Here is a 16,116-nt window from a genome sequence, read left to right as displayed (position 1 = left end):
TCTCTCTTGGTCTCTCAGGCTCTCTCTGCTTTTTAGAGACAGGGTTTCTCTGTATATCCCTGACTGTTCTGGAACTCACACTGTATACCAGGCTGGCCTTGAACTCATAAAGATCCCCATGCCTCTGTGTCCCAAGTGCTAGGATTAATGGCGTGTAATGGCGTGTATCACCACTGCGCTGGTACTCTTTTAAAAGGTGACTCTAGGTTGTATGAAGTTGATAGTTAATGCTAAGTAGGACAATTTGACATATTTTCATAAAGTAAAAGCTCTATTTTCTGTGTGCCTTTTCTCAGGCAGCTCCTAGAGGCTCTGTTCCAACAAAACAACCAAAGAAAGCAACGAGGAGAAGCTGGGGGCTCGGGTGGCAAAGGGTCTCACTGGGAAGGCAGCCAAAAGTTCAGCAGTGTCAGGAAGGCCACCCAGATGCAGGCTGCCAGGGGGAAAATACTGAACAGTTATTTGATATGTTTCATACATGTGAAGTGATACTATCAGGCAATTGGCAAACCCGAGAGTCAAACAGAAAGTCCAGACAATCACAGCACACAACTTGGCTTATGAGGGCCAGTATGTACCCAATCACCACAAACATTCTAACACTAACATGTATGACATAACGAGATGTCGGAGGGAAGGCTGAGTGTCGGGCGTGTTTGTAAGGGGAGCTTACTGATGCATTCATGTTAAAGCATTATCAATCCTTGTTAGACAACAAGGATTTAGCTCGCAGTGGCGTGCTGACCATATGGTAGTTTTGGTCAGCTGCTCCTGGCTGCCTTGACTTTTTTGGATTGGGGCCTTCTCAGTTGCTTTCTCTCTAATCATTCCACTTGCCTCTTGAGGGTTCATTTTCCTCTTATTGCTTTATTCATTTGTAATTCTGGAGCATATTGTATAGGAGAGGTCTGTATTCCCAGTAGGACACAGCACAGGGCTTTCCTCCTAATACATCATTAATATACAGTTGTAAACTGAGTAACTTTAAGGAAGTATCTTGTGTTGAGTAAAATAAACAGTAAGATTGTTATTACCTCAAGACTAGAATACTCCAGGCCTTTCAGAAATGGGTTGGGCTTTTTTAGATTTACTCTTATTAATCAATTGATCAGTCATTCATTATTTATGTGTGTGTGCGCACACATGTGTGCATCTCTGTGTGTGTGTGTGTGTGTGTGTGTGTGTGTGTGTGTGTGTGTGTGTGAGCAAATGCTTGTGGTGGTCAGAAGAGGGCCGTTTATTTCCCAGAGCTGGAATTACAGGCAGTTGTGAACTGATGTTGGTGCTGGGAACGGAAACAGGGCCCTCTAGGGGAGCAAACAGCACATGCTCCGAACTGCTGAGCCATCTCTCCAGCCTCGAGAAGCTGCTTTGTATGGACAAAACCCCGTGTTTCTTCTTCCCAAGAGCCACCCCAGCACAAAAGCACAGGAATCAGACACGGGTCAGCAGTCAGTGAGATAAATGCATCTCTCTTAATCGATTTTTGTGGGTGACTGGAGTGAGAAGCTTGATACACAGGGTTTAATTATTCCAGTGAAACCCTTGACTTAATTGAAAGGGCTTCTGGCAAAAAAAAATGAATTTTAAAAGGATGATCCATTGCTGAGGGAAGGAGACACTGGTCTGCACCCAGATTCCCAGTGCACACAGCATTTATAGCCCCGAGGTGGGGGCATTATGCAAGTGGAGCAGAGCCACCCTTCCTGGCCCCATCTGTCCCAAATAATCCCCTTCCTTCTTGCAAACAGGGCACTTACAGAGACAGCTAGAAATCTCCCTGCACGATTCTCCCTTGCTTCCCAGTTAACTTGTTAACTCCTGTCTATCTTATCTAAGCTCACTCAACCGAAATATTGACAGGATAATGTTTCCCATCAATTAACATGTGTACGGCAATCAGCACAGCTCCACGGGTACATATTTTGAAAGCAGCAATTATCATTTAAAATTCACAGTGGAGTGGCAGGCACTGCCAGCTGCCAAACATATCCATTCTTTCTCTTACTTGTTAACAGATCTTGAAGCCTGTCTGTGGCGTTAAGTGAACTTATCTGGAAAATGGCGTTTCCAGCTTCCCTTGCAGCTAGCTGTGGCTGCGTGACACAGTTACGATGCACTGGGAGTTTCTGTGCTCTTGCGCAGAATCCAGGACTGCTATTGTTTTCTCCTCACCTCTTTATTTTCTCTCCTCCTCTTTTTCCCATCCCTCCCACCTGTTTATTTATTTACTCATTTATTGAGAGAGAACTTGCTAGGTAGCCTAGGCTATCCTCAAATTTGTGATCCTCTAGCCTCAGCTTCTAGAATGTTGGCTTTACAGATAATGCACCAACACACCCAGCTAGGAAAACCCTATAAAGGGGGTAGAAACATATGGGAAGAGGTTTGTCTTGTCTTGTTATCTGGAATGAGGGTGTGCTGTTTGGAAATAGAGAAGCTACTTTGTGACTATGAAAACCAGGTCACACTCTTAGGAAACTTAGAGTTTTGAGCCACTTATGACTTCCTGGACAGCTTACCTTTGTGTTTTTGAGTTATCACAAAAACAAAGGCTTTGGAAGATATAAAATTAGATTATACTTCCCTTACTTGCAGGTAAATTAATCGTTAACAGGTGTACATGATTAGTAAGAACCAGGCCTTTGCCTGCATTTCTCCTCCCCACACACTCCTGGTCCCTAAGACCAAGCCACTGCCAGTCTTTTTACCACTTGTGTTTATTGTTGACAGCATATTGTTAAGCGGGCACTGCTGTGACCAGATAACTCATAAGAGGCAACTTAACAGAGGAAAGATTGACGTGGCTCATGCTTTGAGGATACCGTCTGTCATGGTGGCAAAGGCATGGCCATAGGAGCGTGAGGCTGCTCACTTATCTTGCTATGGATCAGGAAGTAGAAAGAAGACAGAAATGGGTTGGGACTAAAAACCCTAAAGCCTGAGATCTGGTTCCCCAGTGAGACCGCCCCACAATTCCTCACACAGCGCCATCTGCTGGGAACCAAGGGTTCTGACACGCGGGACTACGGGAGATGTTTCATCTCCAAGGTCCTAACATCCAGCCATTAGGAAAGACAGAATGCTACTCATATGTAAAGCGCTGTAGGGGAGAAATTAAAGAGGTAATTCTGAGAGGTTAGCAGGATCAGACCTAAGTGTCACCTAGGAAACAGGAGTTGACAGCCTCCATCGCCGTCGAGTGCTTGGCCATCTGCAGCTCAGCTCTTGGATCCCTGGCTATGGGCATCGGCCCAAACCTTCATCAAACGCACCTGCTCGGGTCCTGTCCCAGGTCCTTTACATGTCCTTGACTTCCCAGAAACAGAAAATACAGCCCCCTCTCTATCCTCAATCAGGCTGTTGGACCCCATCCCTTCCCTCGTCAGCTATCTTTAGTAAGTGGGTACCCACCATCTCATCTGCATCACAGCCTGAATTTTAACATCATCCAACCGAGAGCACAGCCTGCCAGTTCGGGCAGCCCCCTAAGCATCAGCATTCACAGTCAGCTACTACCCTTAGAGAGCTATGCCTGTCTGTTGTTTGGGGGACATCGGCAGAGGATCGGGGGTCTGTGGATTAAAGCATCTCTACTTGCTATCAGTTAAGATGGGAGGGCACATTCCTAGGAAGCCTGGGAGGGTGTGTTAGCCACTTGGCTTGTGTTGTGATCAAATACCAGAGAAGCAACTACAGGGAGGAAGGGCTTGTTTTGGTTCATGGTCGGAGGTACCACTGCTCATCATAGCAGCATGTGCGTGCGTGCGTGCATGAGGCAGTTGGTCACATGGCATCCTCAGTCAGGACCCAGAGAGCAACAGATCCGGGGCTCAGTGTCCTTTCTCCTTTTTTCTTCATCCCAAGATCCCAGCTAAGGTGTGATGCCACCCACAGTGAGAGCAGGACGTCCTTCCTTCCTTAAATTAATCTAAGAGTGTCCCTCACAGATACACCCCGAGGTCTTTGTCCATGGTGATTGTATATCCAATCAAGGAAGACTGAAAGATGGCTTGAAGATAAAGACACTTTTTGTCACCAAGGCTTGAATTTGATCCCCGGGACCTACATGGTTGAAGGATAGAGCTGGCTCCCATAAATTGTCCCCCGAGTTCCACATGCGTCTGTGTGTTACATGCCCACCTCATGTGTCATGTGTGTGCCGGTGCACACCTGCATGCACACATGCATACATGTGCCAGTGTACACACACACACACACACACACACACACACACACACACACACAGAGAGAGAGAGAGAGAGAGAGAGAGAGAGAGAGAGAGAGAGAGAGAGAGAGAGAGAAACTCCAGTCAAGTTGATGATACAGATTAGCAATCACAGACAACATGGTACTTTATCAAGCTCAGAGCCCAAAGGCAGAGCCCAAATGTCATCTCTTCCCACGCCCCATCCCCCAGACATTTTTCCTAATGGTTTCAGACTTGTACCAAGACAATGAACCTTGGGAGGGTACACACTTCTCATCTTACCAAGGATAGTGCTCCCCCATGCCCCACAACATTCATTTTTTTTCTAGCAGTTCTGTGGAAAGGCTTTTGAAGGGAAGTACAATTAGGATGGACAGATTTAAAAGGTTCTGGAGCGCACACCGATTTCTCACGCTGGCTTTTTATGGATGTTTGTCCTGTACCGATCCCAGGGCTGCGTGCACAGTGCACAGCACAGCATGGAGGGCTACCGGACCCAGGGGAGGACGAATCCCAGAGTAAGGTCACCTATTTTAGAGCTGTCAGGAAACCCAACTTTGTAGGAGTGGCTGGCAGGGAAAGGGGAGACTTGGCTTTGATGATAATGAAATACTGTGCCCTCCTGCTGTGGCCTGTGGGGACAGAAGACACATGCTGATTCCAATCAAAACCCCTGAGTGCTTTCCCAGGTGGACCCCTTGCGCCAGCTGCAGGCATAATGAAATTTGTTCCTCTGGTGTACGTGGGGGCTGTCATTTTATGGTTAGGGTTGAGAGGAAGCTGGGAACTCACTGTCTCTGTGATAATATCTGGTAATGTTATGGGACTTCAGTAAATGGTCGTAGAGGGCTGGGGGTATATCTCAGTTGGGAGAATGCTTGCTTAGCATGCGTGAAGCCCTGGGTCCCATCCTTAGCACTGCATAAAGTGGGCACGTTGCTACTTGTCTGTAATTCTAGCACTCGGAAAATGGAGGCAGGAGGATCGGGAGTTTAAGGTCATCTTTGACCGCATGACACTGTGTGAGACCTAGTTTCAAATGAAAAAAAAAAAACATAGTTGTGGAATCAAACGCTGTAGTGACATGGGGCTTGATGACGCACCGGTGTCACAGCACTGCACTCGGCACCTATCAATAAACAAAACAAAACAGACATGACAGCAAGTGCACCACAGGGCAGAGTTAGGGGACACAGAGCAGCATGGGGAAGTCAGTGCCTTCTGCCACCATTAACCAGCAGAATCCCACTCTAGGGTGCCAGGCTAGCACATGAACGCCTGGGATGGGTCCAATAACCTGCTAAGAGAAAAGGTCGCATGGTTCTAATTGCATAGAAAGGTCACCAGTATCATCAAATAGGAGACCCAGCCCAGACAGCATCCCAGGACGGCAGCAGGATTCTCGAAGTTTCCCTTATGTTTTCTCTCATACCTCTGTGGGCACAGCAGCCTCAGGGAGGTGTGGCCAGGTCAAGACGGAAGACTAGGCCAGGCCTCTGGACATCATCTAGGGAGGCCCTGCAAAGTCTGGTGAAGAGCACATTCCAGAGTGACCTGGCTGTACTCACCCGCTCAACTCACCCCAGTACTCACTGATTCATTCACTCACCAATTCTCTCATTCGCTCACTCATCCATTCAACCATCGTTCACTCACTCACTCATCGTAATCATTTATCATTCAGTCATGGTCATTCATCACTGATTCATTTAGTTACTTTTCAGTCACCCATTCGCTCATTCATTCACTCACTCATTCATTCATGCACCCACTTATTCATTCACTCTCTTACCCACTCATTCACTTTCCTATTCACTCACTAATCCACTCAGTCACTTATCCATTCACTCATTCATCCACTCATTCACACATTCAGCCACCCATTCACTCATTCACTCATTCATCCACCCATTCACTCATTTATCCACTCATTCATTCGTTCATCCATTACCCACTCATTCACTCATTTATCCACTCATTCATTCATTCATCCACTCATTCACTTATCCACTCATTTATCCACTCATTCACTCATTCATCCACTCATTCACTCATTCATCCACTCATTCACTCATTCACTCATTCATCCACTCATTCACTCATTCATCCACTCATTCACTCATTCATCCACTCATTCACTCATTCATCCACTCATTCACTTACTCACTCATTTATCCACTCATTCACTCATTCATCCACTTATTCACTCATTCATCCACTCATTCACTCATTCATTCATTCACTGACTCACTCAAATGACTTAGCAAATAATACTACACATGCAAGTCATAAGAATACAAAGACAAGGGGGAAATATAACTCTAGTAAGGTTCAGACAACAAGAAGACGACACAGGTGAGCAACACAGATGTTCAGAGCTGAGGAAGGAGAGAGGGAAGAGCCACATGCAGGAAGGACAGAATCATACATGAGCTCAAAGACCCACGTGGGAAGAGAAGCTGCTGGAAAGGTTGGGTGCCAAAGAGGGGAGCAGAGACCCAGACAGCTTGGATTGTGGTCCTGGCTACCAGTATATGAGGATGAATATGCCAGACAGCTTGGATTGTGGTCCTGGCTACCAGTATATGAGGATGAATATGAATCTCAGCAGACCACAGGCCACAGCCTGCAGCGACAGTGACGTTATCTCTCAGGCCAGAGCTGCTCTGCAGCTTGTGGGGCACTGCCCTTCAAGCCCTTTGGGCGGCAGCTCGAAGACTGAGCTGGATCTGCTTTTGCATTTCTAAGATGCACCGAACTTGTGCGGGGAATCGATGTGGTGATTGATTTTCCATGCATTTTCGGCCACTGGGCCACACGTGCTATGAACTATTGCAGAGGCAGCGTGACTGCAGCGTGTACTCCCAAACCCGTTTTCGTGTATTTGAAGATAACTCGGCCAACTTTTCCCAACAACTGGGTTGATAAAAAAATGTGTAGGCTGGACTGGGGGCGCTCTCTCTCTCTCTCTCTCTCTCTCTCTCTCTCTCTCTCTCACTATATACCCAAGGATGAGCTTGATTCTTCTGCTTCAACCTCCCCAGGGCTTGGATAATAAGCGTGTACCCCCATACCTGTTTTATGCAACTCAGGGGTGGAACACAGGGCTTCATGCATGCTGGGTGAGCACTGACCTACATCCGTGATCCTAGGCTCCAAGATCTTCCTCAAGAGGCCTTGAGGTCTTGCTAACCCTGGGTTTGGCTAAACACCAGGTGCAGGGAGCAGAGGTTCTGGGCTTTGCTTCATCCTCAGTGTCCCTTATTTTCCCTGTAGTGTTTCGGTGAGGTCAAAGCCACAGTCTCTCAGCTGTGTGTTCAGCAGATCCACTGCCAGGCAGCAGACCAAGCTGGAGGTGGGCTTTGTCCTATGGGCTGTGTGGCTGGCAGTTCTTTCTGTTGTTGAATTAGTTGGGTCTCATGGGTAGAACGGCCACAAATAAGGAAGAGAGACCTCCAGCCCTGCGAGGGCTTCAGGCCAGTTATATTTGCTAATGGCAAATGGGACATTAAGAGGGGTAGAGGGTTGGGGAAAGAGCACACAATCTTACCTTAAAGCAAACAGGAAGGAGTCAAACACAAGGAACTTGGACAGCTTCCTTCTTACGTTGGTCTGCACAACTCCCTTCATCCCTGGTAGAACTCAGGGGGGAAATCTGGGGCTCTCTTGTCAGTCACTCTGCCAGGGTCTTTGACGTAAAGCCCCCTTCCCTGGGGACGTCTCTATCTTTTTATATCTACTGTGAAGTTATCTCCAGGTGGGGACCTCTCTCATCTTTACTTGTACACCCTGTGGCTTAGCAAGCATCTTACATAAGTGGGCGTTTAATATTTATGAGTGGATTGATTTCCAATAGATAAGCGCTGCCTCTCGTTCACTTGTCAGAGCAGCTGCCCTCCAGCCTATAAGATCTTCTTCCCCAAGCCCCATGTGTGGGGAGGGTTGTCGCCACCCCCGCCGCTGCCACCGCAGCCTGCCTATGGGCTTGGCGTCCTTCGTTTGTCTCCCCTTTCCCTGTGTTTTGCTGCCCTTGCAGTTTGCTGCTAAGTGCCAATCCATCTCTCCCTCTCCATCAGTCATGAGCTTGAAGTCTACAAGAGACATCCCCTCAGTGTCTGACCTGAGGGGACATGGCACTCTTGTCACAAACCATCCACACTAGGAGAGTAGAGAGGAGCCAGCGACTGTCCCACAGGCTGAACACCGTAGGCTCCTTCCTGCAACACTGTGTTTTACCACATCCCCAGGGTGTCTGCAGAGTGCCATGCTCAATGGAGGATTATGGAGTTTGGTTCTCTTGTGGGATCCTAGTAATTTACACTCCCTCCATCCCTCCCTCCCTCCCTCCCTTCCTTCCTTCCTTCCTTCCTTCCTTCCTTTCATGCTGGAGTAGCATCTAAAACAACCTTGCACTTTCTAGCAACACCATGTCCATGAGTCACGTCTCCAGCCCCTCACTGGGAGACTCTACTCAGACATCGACTGCTAAGATACATCCCAAGCCTGGTGTTGGACTCTAGTTCTTAGAGAACTGACAGCCAGACACCAGCAAGCATTTACTGGATTGCAAGGAGCTATCTACTGTTCCCACACTGGGGCATTGTTACTGGGTGAGTTTCAGGAGAGATACTCCTGGAGACATGGGTGGAGATGCCTTTGAACTGGGCCATCTGAGCACGGCTGGCCCTCAGTCCATTTCAGAGACGGGGAATGGAATGAGTCACCAACAAACCACCAGCAGACACCAGGGAGGAGCAGGCTGTGGTAGGAGAGGCTGTGGCTGTGGTATCCTGGGTAGTGCCAGTAGCTGAAAAGGCAGCCACCTTTCTGCTCGTTTATGCTTGGGTGCCTGTGATCTGATCAGGGATGGGTTAGACTTGGCTGGACTTCCTGGGAGGAAAATGGACAAGCAGGATGCTGGCATTGGGGGCGGGGGGCATCAGAACATGGCAGAGGGTCTTAGCTTGTCACTGGTGAGAAGTAGAGAAGAGTAGCCAAGTGCTCACATCCCTGCAGGGAGACAGAGCTGCTAAGAGCGACAGCCACCAGCCATTTCTCAATGTCTGGACTGACAGTTCACATGAGAAGGCTTCGGATTGCCCATCTGCCTCCTTCACCCTTCTCCTGCATGCCTGGAAGCAGCTTTGGGAGAAGAATGCAGCCCAGTCCCTTCATGTGGTTCTCTTAATCCCACCATGATCATAACAAGGAGCATTTCCATGGAGGAGTGGGCAGCTCCAGAAACTGGCCCGCTCCTCCATCCCCCAAAGCGCTGCCAAGGTCCCACCAGGGGAACGTGCTAGTTAAATACATTAATTGAGCAGCCACTATGTTGAGAACAAAAATAGGCTTTCGAATGCAATTAAACGTTAGGCTTCAGCATGGGGGAGAGAGAGATGGTGTGTATGTGAGAGAGTGGGGGGACCGAAAGGGTTTCTTTACTAGTAATTAACCACAAAGTAAATAGCTCTCCCATGGAACGGGCCCCTCCATCCCCATACCCCCGATCTTCAATTAGCTCTGTTATTCTGTCCCCTATTACTTGAGATAATCAAGGGTTGGATGTAATTAATTGCTGTAATGTGTTCCGGAGTGGAGCCAAGTGGCAGCTCAGGAAGGCTGGCAGTAGCTGCCGGCTTCCCTAACTGGCTTCCTGGAAGGGCCAACTTGTGCTCGGCCTGTATTAAATAGACAACGGGGTGAACGGGGAACGCGGGCAGGGGTAGACAACGGGGTGAACCGGGAACAGCGGCAGGGGTTGTCAGCGCTCCTCTGGTTCTTCCAATGCATCTGGCACTGGGTACTGCCCTCCCCTTCTCTTCCGCCACCCCAGCCCCCGTAATCCATCTCTGTGTGGTCCCCAAAGGACCTACAAAGCCACTCATGTCTGAAACATTACTTGTACCTGAGTAAAATATTACTCAGCCGTAAAAAGGAGTACTGTTTTGACGCACGCTGACCGATGAACGAACCTTGGGGGCTTTATGACACCATCCACCCAAGCAATGGGCAAATCCAGAGACATAAGCCCTCTCACTAAACATGGAGCTCAGTGATTCTGCTAGGCTAGATGGCCAGTGAGCCCCAGGACCTCCCCGCTTCTGACCCTTGTGAATTGGAGTTGTAGGCACACGCCACTATAACCTAGCGTTTTTAGGTGAGTGCCAGGGATCTGAACTCAGATACTCATGTTTTCACAGCAAGTACTTTACCCACCGTGCTAGTTGGTTTCAACTGTCAACACAATCCAGAATCACCTGGGAAAGGAGTCTCAGTGAAGGATTATTAAGACCAGGCTGGCCTGGAACATGTCTGTCCCCAGGACCCACATGGTGGAATGAACACCAGGAAGTTGTCCCTTGACCTCCATATTATCCATTGTAACACCCCCAACCCCAAGTTTTAATACAAAAGTAAATATTTAAAAAGTAGAGAGCAACTGAAGAAGACTCCTGAAGCGCACTTTTGACTTCCACATGTGTGCACATGCACACACACATATGTATTTACACACATCCCAACACACCGAATAAGACCTTTTCTAACTAGGTAGAGTGATGATTGCTCAAAAGATTGCCTTGACTATATTAACTGAGCTAGGAAGACCTGCCCACTATAGGTGGCACCACTCCCTAGACAAGGAATCCGGATGGTGCAAGAGAAAAAGAACCGAGCACAAGCAAATGGGCGTGCATTCATTTCTCGCTGCTGTTGGCTGTGGACATGACAAGCTATTTCAAGTTCCTGCTGCCTTGGCTTCCCCACAGGGGACGGACTGTAATCTAGAATTGTGAGCCAAATAAACTCTTTGTCTTCTAACTTGCTTTTGTCAAAGTATTTTATTGTGACCACAGGAAATAAAACTAAGGCTTTCGGCGAGCCATCTCCCCAGTCTCAGACTCCTCTCCTTGCCGGCATTCCCTAAACAATACAGCAGAGCAACTATTTACACAGCCGTGACATTGTATTGTATAAAGTGCACAGGGGATGTGCAGAGGTGTTCTGCAAATACTGTGCCACTTTACAACAGGGCCATGAATATTCATAAGTGGTGGTGCCCAATGTCCCCTTCGAATACTGGGGATGACTAGAGTTGTCAGGAGTTTAGAAGGGGCAGAGAAGGTGATGACCGCTGGTGGGTACCAGGCCTCCTTTAGTTGAATGTAAATATTTAGAAATTGTTCTGGGGAGACGACTCAGCGGATGAAGTATTTGTATTGCCAGTGTAGGGATCTGAGTTCAGAGCCCATGTAAAAGGCCAGGACCAGCAGCGTGACCCTGTAATCACAGGCCTGGGAAGGTGGAGACAGGCTTGGTGGCCACCCAGTCTAGTTGAATCAGTGAGCTTCAGGTGTAGTGAGAGGCCCTGTCTCAGAAAATAAGGGCTGGCGAGATGCTACAGAGGGCAAAAGCATCTACCATCCAGTCTGACAACTTGAACTCGATCCCTATACACGGCGTGTCATTCTCTCTCTCTCTCTCTCTCTCTCTCTCTCTCTCTCTCTCATGAATTAATGAATGAATAAATAACACGGTATAGAGCAATTAAGGGAGACACCTGAGGTGGAGTTATGACCTCCACATGTTTGCACACACACATATACACACATGTATCCACAAACATATAAACACACCCCGCCCCCAACACGCTCTGGATATTTTGTAGCTAGATAGAAATGATGCTGCGACATTTCGTCAACGTATGAGATGCTACAAAAATGTTCAAGTTTAACAACAATGGTGAATGCTGGGTTGGGGAGATGGCTTAGTCAGTAAGTCCATGGACGTATTCGTGTATGTGTTTAGCAGCCTAGCTTGATTCAGGGCAGTGAATGGTTCTCCTAAACACACACACACACACACACACACACACACACACACACACACACACACCAAGGTGAGAGGCTGGGGAGGTGGCTCAGGGGTCCTGGGTGGACGGATCCTGCCTTTGCAGAGGACCCAGCACCCATGTGGAATGGCTCACAACCGACTGTAACTTGAGTTCCAGGGGATCTGATGCCCCCCTTCTTTTGTTCACTGATAAACGCACACACAAAAAGACAAAAAAAAATGGAAAGAAAGAGATGGTGTGTTTTAGGCTCTATAAATGTCACCTCTGTAAATGAAAATAAATAAATGCAGCTACAATTTTCAGAGCTTGTGGGTGGGGGATCAGGTGCAAACTCATGTGGACTCCATCCCCAAGACAACCTGGCCACAAGTATTTTTTTTTGTTAAAGACCCAGAGAACGAGAGGGAGGGAGGGAGGGAGGGAGGGAGGGAGGGAGGGAGACAGAGAGAGAGAAAGAGAGAGAGAGAGAGAGAGAATGAGTGCTATGGGTAAGGGGAATTGAATGTTGGGATTTGTGCCTGGGAGAAGGCCCTGTAGCTTGTCAATGGAGAATTGACTATGGCTGTTCAAACCCAAGGGTCCCTGGAGGAAGTGATGCTGGAGAACCTGAAATTGTGGGAGGGACTTTAGTGGGATGCTGGGGGGGCATAGACAGAGTTAAGTCAGATGCGAGAAAAAAAAAACATGGCATGTGTGTGTGTGCATGTGTGAGTGTGCACGTGTACATGTGTGTACATGTGAGTGCACATGTGTGAGTGTGTGCGTGTGCGTGTGTGTGTGTGTGTGTGTGTGTGTGTGTGTGCGTGTGCTCGTGTGTGATGGATGTTGCATGGGGGTGGGTCAGACCTAGACTAGAGCTTTTGAGAGAAAGCGGAACAAGAACTCAGTTTTATTTAGCACAAACAGGTGCAGGGGTGGGAAAGGGAAAGAGAAACGAAGAAAGGAAACACAGAGAAGGGAGCTGGTGGGGTGGAGGGGGTGGGGGTTGGGTGGGTGACAGGGCTAGCCAGCCAAGGAAGGCCATAGCTAACTCAGATTACATACACCCCTCCTGCAGAGAGCTCCTGAGACCACAAGACACTTGAACAGAATTTGAGTAATTTCCCGGAGACCTGCTCACCTGCTTTGAAGCCTCTGGTGATCTTGAAACTTCAAAACAAAACAAAACAAAACAAAACAAAACTTTGATTCATACTTTCCACCCATCTGAGTGCAGTGAGAGGTGTTGGGAGTGAGCGAGCGTTTTACTGATACTCCCATTTTCTTTCTTTCTTAAGACAGAGACACCCTCTTCTACCCTTTAATGATCTATGTCTAGTGTAAAAGTGTCTTTAAATGACATTGTTGGCAATTAGGTCCTCTTTTATTTTCTTTATTGAAATATTAGATCACTGGGCATGGTGGTGCATGCCTTTTATCCCAGCGCTGGGGAGGCAGAGGCAAGTGGACCTCTGTGAGTTCAAGGCTAGCCTAGTCTACATTGTGACTTCCAGGCCAACCAGAGCTACATAGTAGGGGAAGGAGAGAGAGAGAGAGAAAGAGAGAGAGAGAGAGAGAGAGAGAGAGAGAGAGAGAGAGAGAGAGAGAGAATGAATGAGAATTGGTGAATTGGTAGACCATTACAGAAGACCATATCTTTTTGATGTCCAATGTTTCTTATACTTTACTAAAAACACATCACGCAGACTCTGAAGGCAGGTGAGTGAACTTGCAACTCCAAGCCTAGGGATCACCTCTGACTTCTCTACATGCTGTTGAATGACAGGAAGTCAGACGCCAGCGAGTAGCCTTTTATACATTGTGCCAATGACACAACCCAAAGTAATGAAGGAAGAAGCCTGTCAGAAGTACACTCTGAAGTTACCTGTCAGCGTGACTGGGCTCAGGGGTGCAGGAAATGTTCTTCCTGTTTCTCAGTCTCCTCACCTCTCTGGGGTGTCAGTGTGTCTGTCTACCCAGTGAGCTAGACTTGATGGTTTCCAGTGAGCTTCACGGTGGGTTCTACCTGGAGGTGTGACAACCGAGGTGACCCTAAACCCTCTGCACCACAGTGTGACTTTGTATGGCACAGTGTACTGTGTGCTTATTTCAAAGGTGCCTCTTAACTCTGCTGTCATTTTGTCTGTCCGTCCATCTCTCTCTCTCTCTCTCTCTCTCTCTCCCTCTCTCCCTCTCTCCCTCTCTCCCTCTCTCCCTCTCTCCCTCTCTCCCTCTTTTTTATGTATACATGTGTATGGAGGTCTGAGGTTGAAGTTGGGGAATCATTTTCAATTTCTCATCCACCTTATTCATTGAGGCAGGGTCTCTCAATCAAACCCAGAGTGCATCCACACGGCTAGTCTTCATAGTCAGCTCGCTCCAAGGATTCCCGTGTCCACCTTTTGAGGATAGAATTATAAGCAGGCTGCCACACCCACTAGCCTTTACACGGGTTCTGGATCTGAACTCTGATCCCCTTGCTTTACTTTACACCCCAGCCTCCAACTTTTTCCCATTCTTTTTGAGAGAGGGTCTTCCTCTCTAGGCCGGCTGGGAACTCATGAGTCACTCAGACTGGTCTCAAACTCACAATCTTCCTGTTTCGGCCTCCCGAGTTCTGGGACCACACTTAAGGGGTGATCCATCACAGCATCTCTGGCTAATTTTCAGCCCACTGAAGTCACTTTAATCCCGTAAAAGCCAGCTGTGTGTGGTCTCTTGCCTCTGATGAACAAAGCTCTTGGGGCTTCTAAAGTCTCTCCCACTCTTTTATGCATAAGCGTGGCATGCACCTGTGTGTGAAGGTACATGGGTTGTGTATGTATGTGTGTGTTTGTGTATTTGAATGTATATATGCGCATGTCTGTGTGTATGTGTTTTGTGTGTATGTATGTATTTGTGTGTGTGTGTGTGTGTGTGTGTGTGTGTGTGTGTGTGTGTGTGTCAAAGGACAACCTCAGGTGTCAGTGTCATCAGGAATCTTCCTTTGAGACAGGGTCTCTTACTGGCCTGGAACATCACCAAGGAAGCACGCTAGCTGGTCATGAAATTCCAGGAATCCTCCTGTCTCAACCTCTCATCTTGTCTGACTTTACCTTTTAAAGTGAGATTGTGCTTGGGCCCTATTCTTAAAAGACAAATGCTTTGCCTCCTCAGTGCCCCCCGCTGCCCCTTCCAAAGCCTTCTCAAGGTACGTTTCCCAAGGCAGCCCACTAATCTCTAGCATGGGGTCAAGCATTCTGGTGGGCGCCAGTGCCTCCTAAGGGGAGACCGTCTTTGGGGACCCCAGCCCTGCTCAAGGCTTCTAGGGGGGAGTGGCTCAACTTGCACCTGCCTGATATGGCTCTCAAATGCAGATGTCCCAGAGTAGCCATGGGCATTTCGCTGGACAGTCCCCTACTCCTCTCCTCTCACATGCAGGGGCATAAGCAACCCCACAGGAACCAGCAGGCAGCACTGGGGGTAGGGGGAAAAGAATTCGTCTCCAGCAGAGAGGATCATCTCTCTGTGGGGCTACAGGCTGTGGGGGGGGCACATTTCTGAGAGATGTTTCTGGAAGTAGACATGACATACTTCAGCTATTCCTCCCTAGAGAGGGCCGCAAACATCTCCAGCTTTCCAGAGGACACACTTCGGGGACCGGCCCGGCTCCTCAACTGTGACAGTGTGCTTAGTTAGAAGAAACAAGGAACCCACCTGTGACCACAGGAGAACCATGATCATATTGTTCCCACGAAACATCGGGGTTTGTGGAGAGCCTTCCACGGGCCAGTTCTGGGCTCTGCACAAGCCAGCCCAGCGTGATGTGGGGTCCCTTGCAGTTGAGACACATCCAGTTTAGGAGATGACAAAATAAGGGGTCACACATGACAGTACATGCCTATCATCCCAATACTGGGGCAGGAAGAGGCAGGAGGATCTCTGGTCACCTTGGGCCACACAGAGTCCCCATTCACAAAAACCTCGGTACTGGGGGATGTGTGTGGCTCAATGGTGGAGAGCTTGCCTGACATGTAAAAGACCCAAAGCATTATCCCAAGCACAGAGGGTAAAAAATGTGAAGGGACATGTTTGA

General features: G+C 48.3%; 1 protein-coding gene across 2 annotated transcripts in view; it reads right to left on the bottom strand.

Moving 5' to 3' along the window:
* Positions 1-16,116, bottom strand: part of Card11 (caspase recruitment domain family, member 11) — a 136,958-nt gene that overhangs the window by 66,633 nt on the left and 54,209 nt on the right. The window lies entirely within an intron of this gene.

The sequence above is a fragment of the Rattus norvegicus genome, chromosome 12, assembly GCF_036323735.1.
Source record: "Rattus norvegicus strain BN/NHsdMcwi chromosome 12, GRCr8, whole genome shotgun sequence".
In the NCBI taxonomy this organism is placed as follows: Eukaryota; Metazoa; Chordata; class Mammalia; order Rodentia; family Muridae; genus Rattus; species Rattus norvegicus.
Note: the sequence above shows the minus strand (reverse complement) of the source record. Positions and strands in the feature narration are given on the sequence as shown.